Source organism: Suricata suricatta, chromosome 5 (assembly GCF_006229205.1).
Source record: "Suricata suricatta isolate VVHF042 chromosome 5, meerkat_22Aug2017_6uvM2_HiC, whole genome shotgun sequence".
Lineage (NCBI taxonomy): Eukaryota > Metazoa > Chordata > Mammalia > Carnivora > Herpestidae > Suricata > Suricata suricatta.
In genome coordinates, this window is record NC_043704.1 from 96,230,076 (window position 1) to 96,238,200 (window position 8,125).

The following is an 8,125-nucleotide window of genomic DNA, read 5'->3' on the forward strand; positions in this document are numbered from 1 at the left end:
GTGAGTGTGTGGTTCTCCCTAGACCACTGTCTGCTTGGACAAAATTGCTGTTGGTCACCAATAAAACCAGATGGGTTACTGCTTCAGTCTCAATTTTGTGTCCTGAGAGCTTGGCTTGGAACCAGAGAGAGCTCTCACTCTGTTTTTCTGCCTGCCAGCAGGCACAAATTCTCAGGTCTGTGCTCAGAAGTGGTTAGCTATTAGGGTGGGGCCTGAGATAAGAGGTGCACAACTTCTGCCAATCACTGCCACCTCTCAGGCAGGTCATCTAGTTCTAAAGCCTAAAGAGTCTCAGCCCATGAGGACCCTTGTCACCTCTTTCCCCAGCGCCCTTGTATGCTAAGACTTCCCATCTCAGTGTGCCCTGCTGGTATCATAGATTAGCAGGTCTGTAATTAGAGGTGCCTCACTTCTGTGGGAGGGTTAGAACTAAGCATTCTTTCTGCAATGGCAACTTCTGCCAATGGAAACTTGGTTTCCTTCTTTTCAGCTATTTTGGATCATGGGGGTTGTATTTCCTGTGCCCTCTTCAGAGAGGCAAATTGTGTTCATGACTAAGCCATAAAATGGCTTACTGGTATGAGTCACATTTGGAATGGGTATACCTATTCAGAACCTAATAACCAATGGCTAGATGATGGAGTTTTGATTTAGAGAAAATTTTCAAATTTAAAAGCATTTTAGAGAGCTTTCATCCTAAATCAATGTGCTACTGGTACCTATAAGAACACCAAATTGAAAAGAACTTAAAACACATCATGGCTAACCTAAAACACTCCCTTTACAAAATTAAAAAGCAGAAATCACATTACGCTTACCCCCATCAGAGTCCCTCAAAGTATCCCCAAAAGCAACCATCTGAGGCTAAAAAGGGGGAAAGGGGGCCCAATTGGAACAGACTGGATATTTTACCCACACAGATAAATTTGGAGACATCCAGATGGCTACATGATGTCTCTCTCATCCTTTGCCCAAATTTTAGTCTACAGCCTCCATAAGATATATCAGGGCAAAAGAAAATCTTTTAAAAAAATCGTCTCTGTAAATATTGGTGGAAAGCTTTTCCTCTCATATTGAAAATATAACAACTTGTTCCATCTGCCAGAAACACAATTAGGATAAAAATACAAAGTGGGGCAAAGAAAAGAACCAACTCTTATATAAACTAGCGAATTTTGCATTACCATGTATACCTAACTCATGGCTAAAATTTTAGAATTAAAGCCATAAGGACCTCTAATTGCATCTCTTTATGATTATGTTTATTGTATTTTTTCTACCTCTGATAGTATTACCAAATTAATGTATAAAATCCCTTAAAGAGCTCTATTCTAATTAACTTAGAGAAAAATAAGTTCTTATAGAAATTAAATATCCCTGGGGTGGCTGGGTGGTTCATTTGGTTAGGCATCTGACTTCGGTTCAGGTCATTGTCTCACAATTCATAAGTTTGAGCCCCATCTGGGCCTCTGTGATGACAGCGCTGATTCTGCTCAAGATTCTCTCTTTCTCTCTGTCCCTCCCCAGTGTGTGTTATGCATGCCTAAGAGCACTGTTTCTCTCTCTCTCAAAAAAAGAAATAAGAATAAACATTAAAAAGAAGAGAAATTAAATATCCATAAACCTCCCCAAAAGTATAGGAACTAACCGAAATGTTTTTCAGATGTGTGTGTTTGGTCAATAAAACTAGTACAGTAATATTTCTGGTTTAATGAAAATGCTTATGTCTTCTGACTTATCAGTATTAAGTACAATAAAAGCATAAATTTTATTTTACCTAGCTTAACTAGTCAAATAAGCTAATATTATTATCTACTAAATATTTAAAATTATTAAAATAATAAATTTGATTTTAATCAAGTTGAGTCATTAATTTGAAAACTTTATCTCAATAATAATGACATTTTATAATTATTGCCTACCTAAAAATAGTTTCTAAAATCTTTTTGTTAAAGAGGCTAGCTTAGATTGAAATTTGGGGAGAGGAGCAAAGATGGCAGAGAGGAAGGGAGCTCTGCAAATTTCGTCCATCCCATCTATTGAACTAAGAAAGACATTACTCTCATCTGCAAGAGTGGAAGGAGAAAATACAGACTCCAGAAAGAAGACAACCTCAAATATGCCTGAGTGAGTGAGTGCGAACTGGGGAGATTGGAAAACGGGCCAGCCCGAGAGGGGCAGGGGAGGTGGGAGCCCCAGCCCAACACAGGGTAAGCATGCAGAGCCCCTGAAAGACAAAGGGAAGAGAAAGAGAAATTGAACATGCTCATAGTACTGTCTCTAGAGAAGAGATAAAGAACACTTAGCGCCACACAGAGAGAAAAACTCTCACCCCATATATAACTGCTGGGCAGACGAATTCTGAACCCAGGTGGCACAAAGGAAAAACAGCCTCCACCCCTGCACAATCTCAGCAGGGAGTCGGTGGCCGAGGTGGCAGCGGCCACAGGGGCACGCATTTCGGCCGTGGCTGAGGGAGTGGGAGCACGCACCTCATTTCCACGACGCATCTGGCCTCCAGCATTGGCCACATGAATCCTGAATCCCAGGAGCTAGCAGGGAAAAAATAGCCCACACCCTGACGCAATCCCAGAAGGGAGCTGACAGCAGAGGCGGCAGGCACCCACCCGTAGGCTGCGGCCGCAGCCTACGGGTGGGCGCCTGCAGGAACATGCACCTCATTTACGGCAGCAGCAGCAGGTGGCCAGTAGGGGCTCACACTTGGGCTGCAGCTGCAGGAGTGCGCACTCGCTTCCAGCAGCGCACCACACCTCAGGCAGTGGCAGTGCGAATCCTGGCTGGCGCCAAGAAAATCTGCTCCCTCCCCCTATGTGATCCTGGCTGGGAGTTTGCGGTGGCATCTGTGGGGGCACGCACTTCGCCTCCTGCAGTGCACCTCACCTCCAGCAGCAGCAGGAGCGCAAATCCCTGCCTGCGCCAAGAGAAACTGCTCCCTCCCCCTACAAGATCCAGCTAAGAAGCCAGCCGCAAAAGTGGGTACATCTCATCTGTGGTAGCATAAAAGTGCATGGACTAGGATTTTGAAGCCAGGTGGGCCTGGAAAATACAGCTTGGTTCAGCTGTGGCACAAGGAGATTGGACTCGTAAGAGTGGCCTGCAGCTCTTAGTTCCAGCAGAGCGTGGGGCGCTGCCATTCATCTCTCCACAACCACCAACACGGGGCCTCCGAGAGCAGCCCCGGAGCCCTAGTACACCAAACCACACCTAGCCTCGAGGGGGAGCTGCTGCTTTTTTTTTTTGTACTTATTTTTTATTATTATTGCCCTCTTTTTTACTTTTTTCAATTTTTTAAAAATTTTTAATCTTTTTATTCCCTTTTCCTTTCCTGCTCTTTTTTTTTCTCTTGCCATCCAGGAAAATATTCTCCCTTATCTCATCCTTATCTCTCCACTGGACCGGATATACACCTTTAGACTGTTCATTGTCCTTTGTCATCTCTGCCCCTCTATTTTTTTCTTATCTTTTTTTCTTCTCTTTCCTCTCCCTTTTCTTTTCTTCCTTTCCCCCTTTTAATTTGTTTGTTTGTTTGATTTTTCTGTGCATTTGTGTGCTTCTGTTCTCCATGTGTTTGTCTGTCTGTTTTCCTTTTCAGGACTACCCCAAGAAACAAGCCAAATTTAGCATGACGGAGAGTCCTAAATATCACTGAATAGGGAAATAAAATAATAAAAGGCACAACAAGAGACTGAGAGACACCATTAAAGGAATATTTCCTGAAACAACAGGCCCTGGACAGTCAATAAGCCTCCTTTAACAGAGCAAAACTAACAGGTGCACAGTGCACAATGAGTTTTATAAAACTGACAAGAGACAGAAAACTAGCCAAAATGACAAAACAAAAGAACTCTCTCCTAAAGAAACTCCAGGAAGAAGTCACAGCCACAGAACTGCTCAAAACAGATCTAAACAACATAACTGAACAAGAATTTAGAATGATTATCATAAAATTAATCACGGGGCATGAAGAAAAGCATAGAAAATGTCAGAGAAAATATTGATACAAAAAATAGGAACCTTCAAAATAGCTGTGATGAGTTTTAAAAGGCTATAAAAGATGGGAATAATAAAATGGAAGCTGCCAATGCACGGATTGATGAAGCAGAGAGGAGAATAGGTGCATTAGAAGACACAGTTATAGCAAAAGAAGAAGCCAAGAAAAAGAGAGAGAAACTGACCCAGGAGCATGAAAGGAGAATCAGAGACCTGAGTGATACAATCAAACAGAACAATATCCGTATCATAGGAGTTCCTGAAGAGGAAGAAAGAGAAAAAGGTCCTGAAGGGGTGCTGGACCAAATTATACACGAAAACTTCCCCAATCTAGGGAAAGAGAAAAACATTGAAATTCAAGAGACATACCAAACTCCCCTAAGATGTAATGTAAACCAACCTTCAGCATGACATATCATAATGAAACTGACAAAATATAAAGATAGAGAATTCTGAAAGCAGCTAGAGATAAAACAGCCTTAACATACAAAGGGAAACCTATCAGAGTGGTTACAGACCTATCTACTGAAACTTGGCAGGCCAGAAAGGAATGGCAGGAAATCTTCAGTGTGATGAACAGGAAAAATATGCAGCCAAGAATTCTTTATTCAGCAAGCCTGTCATTCAAAATAGAAGGCGAGAGAAAGGTTTTCCAAAATAAACAAAAGTTGAGAGAATTCATCACTACCAAACAATCCCTACAAGAAATCCCATGAGGGACTCTATGAGGGAAATGTAGCAAGGAATATAAGGTACCAAAGACATGACTACAAACATACTCTCTACAGGGAACACAATGAATCTAAACCCACATTTTTTATTAATATCACTGAATGTAAATGGACTGAATGCTCCAGTCAAACAACACAGGGTAGCAAAATGGATAAAAAACCAAAATCCATCTATTTGCTGTCTACAAGAGACTCACCTTAGACATGAAGACACCTCCAGACTGATAGTAAGGGGATGGAGAAATATCTATCATGTGACTGGAAGCCAAAAGAAAGCCAGAGTAGCATACTTATATTGGACAAACTGGACTTTAAGGTAAAGGCAGCAACAAAAGCTGAAGAAGGACATTATGTAATAATTACAGGGTCTCTCCAACCAGAAGAGCTACAATTATAAACATCTATGCGCCAAATTTGGAAACGCCCAAATACATAAAACAGTTAATCACAGACAGAACCAATCTTATTGATAAGAATGTACTAACTGCAGGGGACGTTAATACTCCACTGACAGCAATGGATAGATAAACCAGACAGAAAAATCACTAAAGAAACAATGGACCTGAACGACATATTGGAACAGATGGAATTGATAGATATATTTAGAACTCGGCATCCTGAAGTTACAAAATTCACCTTCTTCCCGAATGCGCATGGCACATTCTCCAAGATAGATCACATACTGGGGAATAGAGCAGCTCTGCATAAATATAAGCAAATTGAGATCATACCATGCACACTTTCAGATTACAATGCTATGAAGCTTGAAATTAACCACAGGAAAAAGTCTGGAAAACTTCCAAAGATGTAAAGGTTAAAAAACACCCTACTAAAGAATGATTGGGCTAATCAGGCAATTAGAGAAGAAATTAAAAAATATATGGAAACAAATGAAAACAAAAATACAACAATCCAAAATCTCTGGAACACAGCAAAGGCAGTCCTAAGAGGAAAGTATACTGCAATCCAGGCGTATTTCAAGAAACTAGAAAAAGCGCAAATTCAAAATCTAACATAGCGCCCACTAGAACTAGAAGGGAAGCAGCAAGAGCACCGCAAACCCAGCAAAAGAAAATAAACGATAAACATCAGGGCAGAAATAAACAATATAGAATCCAAAAAAAAAAAAAATACAAGCTGATCAATGAAACCAAGAGTTGGTTTTTTAAAAAAATAAACAAAATTGATAAACCTCTAGCAAGGCTCCTTAGAAAAAAAGCAAAGAGAGAACACCCAAATAGACAAAATCACGAATGAAAATTGATCTATTACAACCAATCCTTTAGAAATACAAGCAATCATCAAGGAATACTTTGAAGAATTATATGCCAACAATCTGGCCAACACAGAAGAAATGGACAAATTCCTGAATGCACACGCACTACCAAAATTCAAACAGGAAGAGAAAGAAAGCATGAATAGACCGATAACCAGTAAAGAAATTGAATCTGTTATCAAAAATATCCCAATGAATAAGAGTCCGGGGCCAGATGGATTCCCAGGGGAATTCTACCAGACATTTAAAGCAGAGCTAATACCCATTCTTCTCAAACTATTCCAAAAACAGAAATAGAAGGAAAACTTCCAAACTCATTCCACAAAGCCAGCATCACCTTGATACCCAAACCAGACAGAGACCCAGCAAAAAAGAACTACAGACGAATATCTTTAATGAATACAGATGCAAAAATACTCAACAAGATACTGGCAAATCAAATTCAACAGCATATTTAAAAAAAATTATCCATCATCATCAAGTGGATTCATTCCTGGGTTACAGGGCTGGTTCAATATTCGCAAGTCCATCAACATGATATATCACATTAACAAAGAAAAGATAAAAACCATATGATCCTGTCAATAGATGCAGAAGTAGCATTTGACAAAAATATAGCACCCTTTCTTAATAAAAACCCTTAAGGAAGTTGGAATAGAAGGAACTTAACTAACATTATAAAAGCAGTTTATGAAAAAGCCCACAGCTAATATCATCCTCAATAGGGAAAAACTGAGAGCTTTCCCCCTGAGATCAGGAACACGACAGGGGTGTCCACTCTCACCACTGCTGTTTAACATAGTGCTGGAAGTCCTAGCATCAGCAATCAGACAACAAAAGGAAATAAAAGGCATCAGAATTGGCAAAGAAGAAGTCAAACTGCCACTTTTCACAGATGACATGATGCTCTACATGGAAACCACAGCAGACTCTACCAGAAATCTTCTAGAACTGATCAATGAATTCAGTATAAAGTTTCAGGGTACAAAATCAATGTACAGAAATTGGTTGCATTCCTATACACCAATAATGAAGCAGCGAAAAGAAAAATCAAGAAACTGATCCCACTCACAACTGCACAAAAAACCATAAAATACCTAGAAGTAAACCTAACCAAGGATGTAGAAGACTTATATGATGAAAACTATACAAAACTTATGAAAGAAATTGAAGAAGACACAAAGAAATGGAAAAATATTCCCTGTTCATGGATCGGAAGAATAAACATTGTGAAAATGTCATTACTACCCAAAGCAATCTACACATTCAATGCAATCCCCATCAAAATTGCACCAATATTCTTCTCAAAACTAGAACAAACTATCCTCAAATTCATATGGAACCACAAAAGACCCCGAATAGCCAAAGTAATATTGAAGAAGAAAACCAAAACGGGAGGCATCACAATCCCAGACTTTAGCCTCTACTACAAAGCTGTCCTCATCAAGGCAGTATGGTATTGGCCGAAAATCAGACACACAGACCCATGGAATAGAATAGAGAACCCAGAACTGGGCCCACAAATGTATGGCCAATTAATTTTTGACAAAATAGGAGAGTATCCGATGGAAAAAAGACTGCCTCTTTAGCAGGTGGTGCTGGGAGAACTGGACAGCAACATGCAGAAGAATGAAACTAGATCACTTTCTTACACCATATAAAAAATTAACTCAAAATGGCTGAAGGACCTGAATGTGAGACAGGAAACCATCAAAACCCTGGAGGAGAAAGTAGGAAACAACCTCCTTGACCTCAACTGCAGCATTTTTCTACTCGACACATCCCCAAAGGCAAGGGAAATGAAAGCAAAAATGAACTATTGGGACCTCATCAAGATAAAAAGCTTCTGCACCGCAAAGGAAACAATCAGGAAAACTAATAGGCAACTGACAGAATGGGAACAGATAGTTGCAAATGACATATCAGATAAAGGACTAGTATCCAAAATCTACAAGGAACTCACCAAATGCCACACCTGAAAAACAACCCAGTGAAGAGATGGGCAGAAGACATAAGCAGACCCTTCTCCAAAGAGGACATCCAGATGACCTACAAGCACATGAAATGATGCTCAACATCACTCATCATCAGGGAAATACAAATCAAA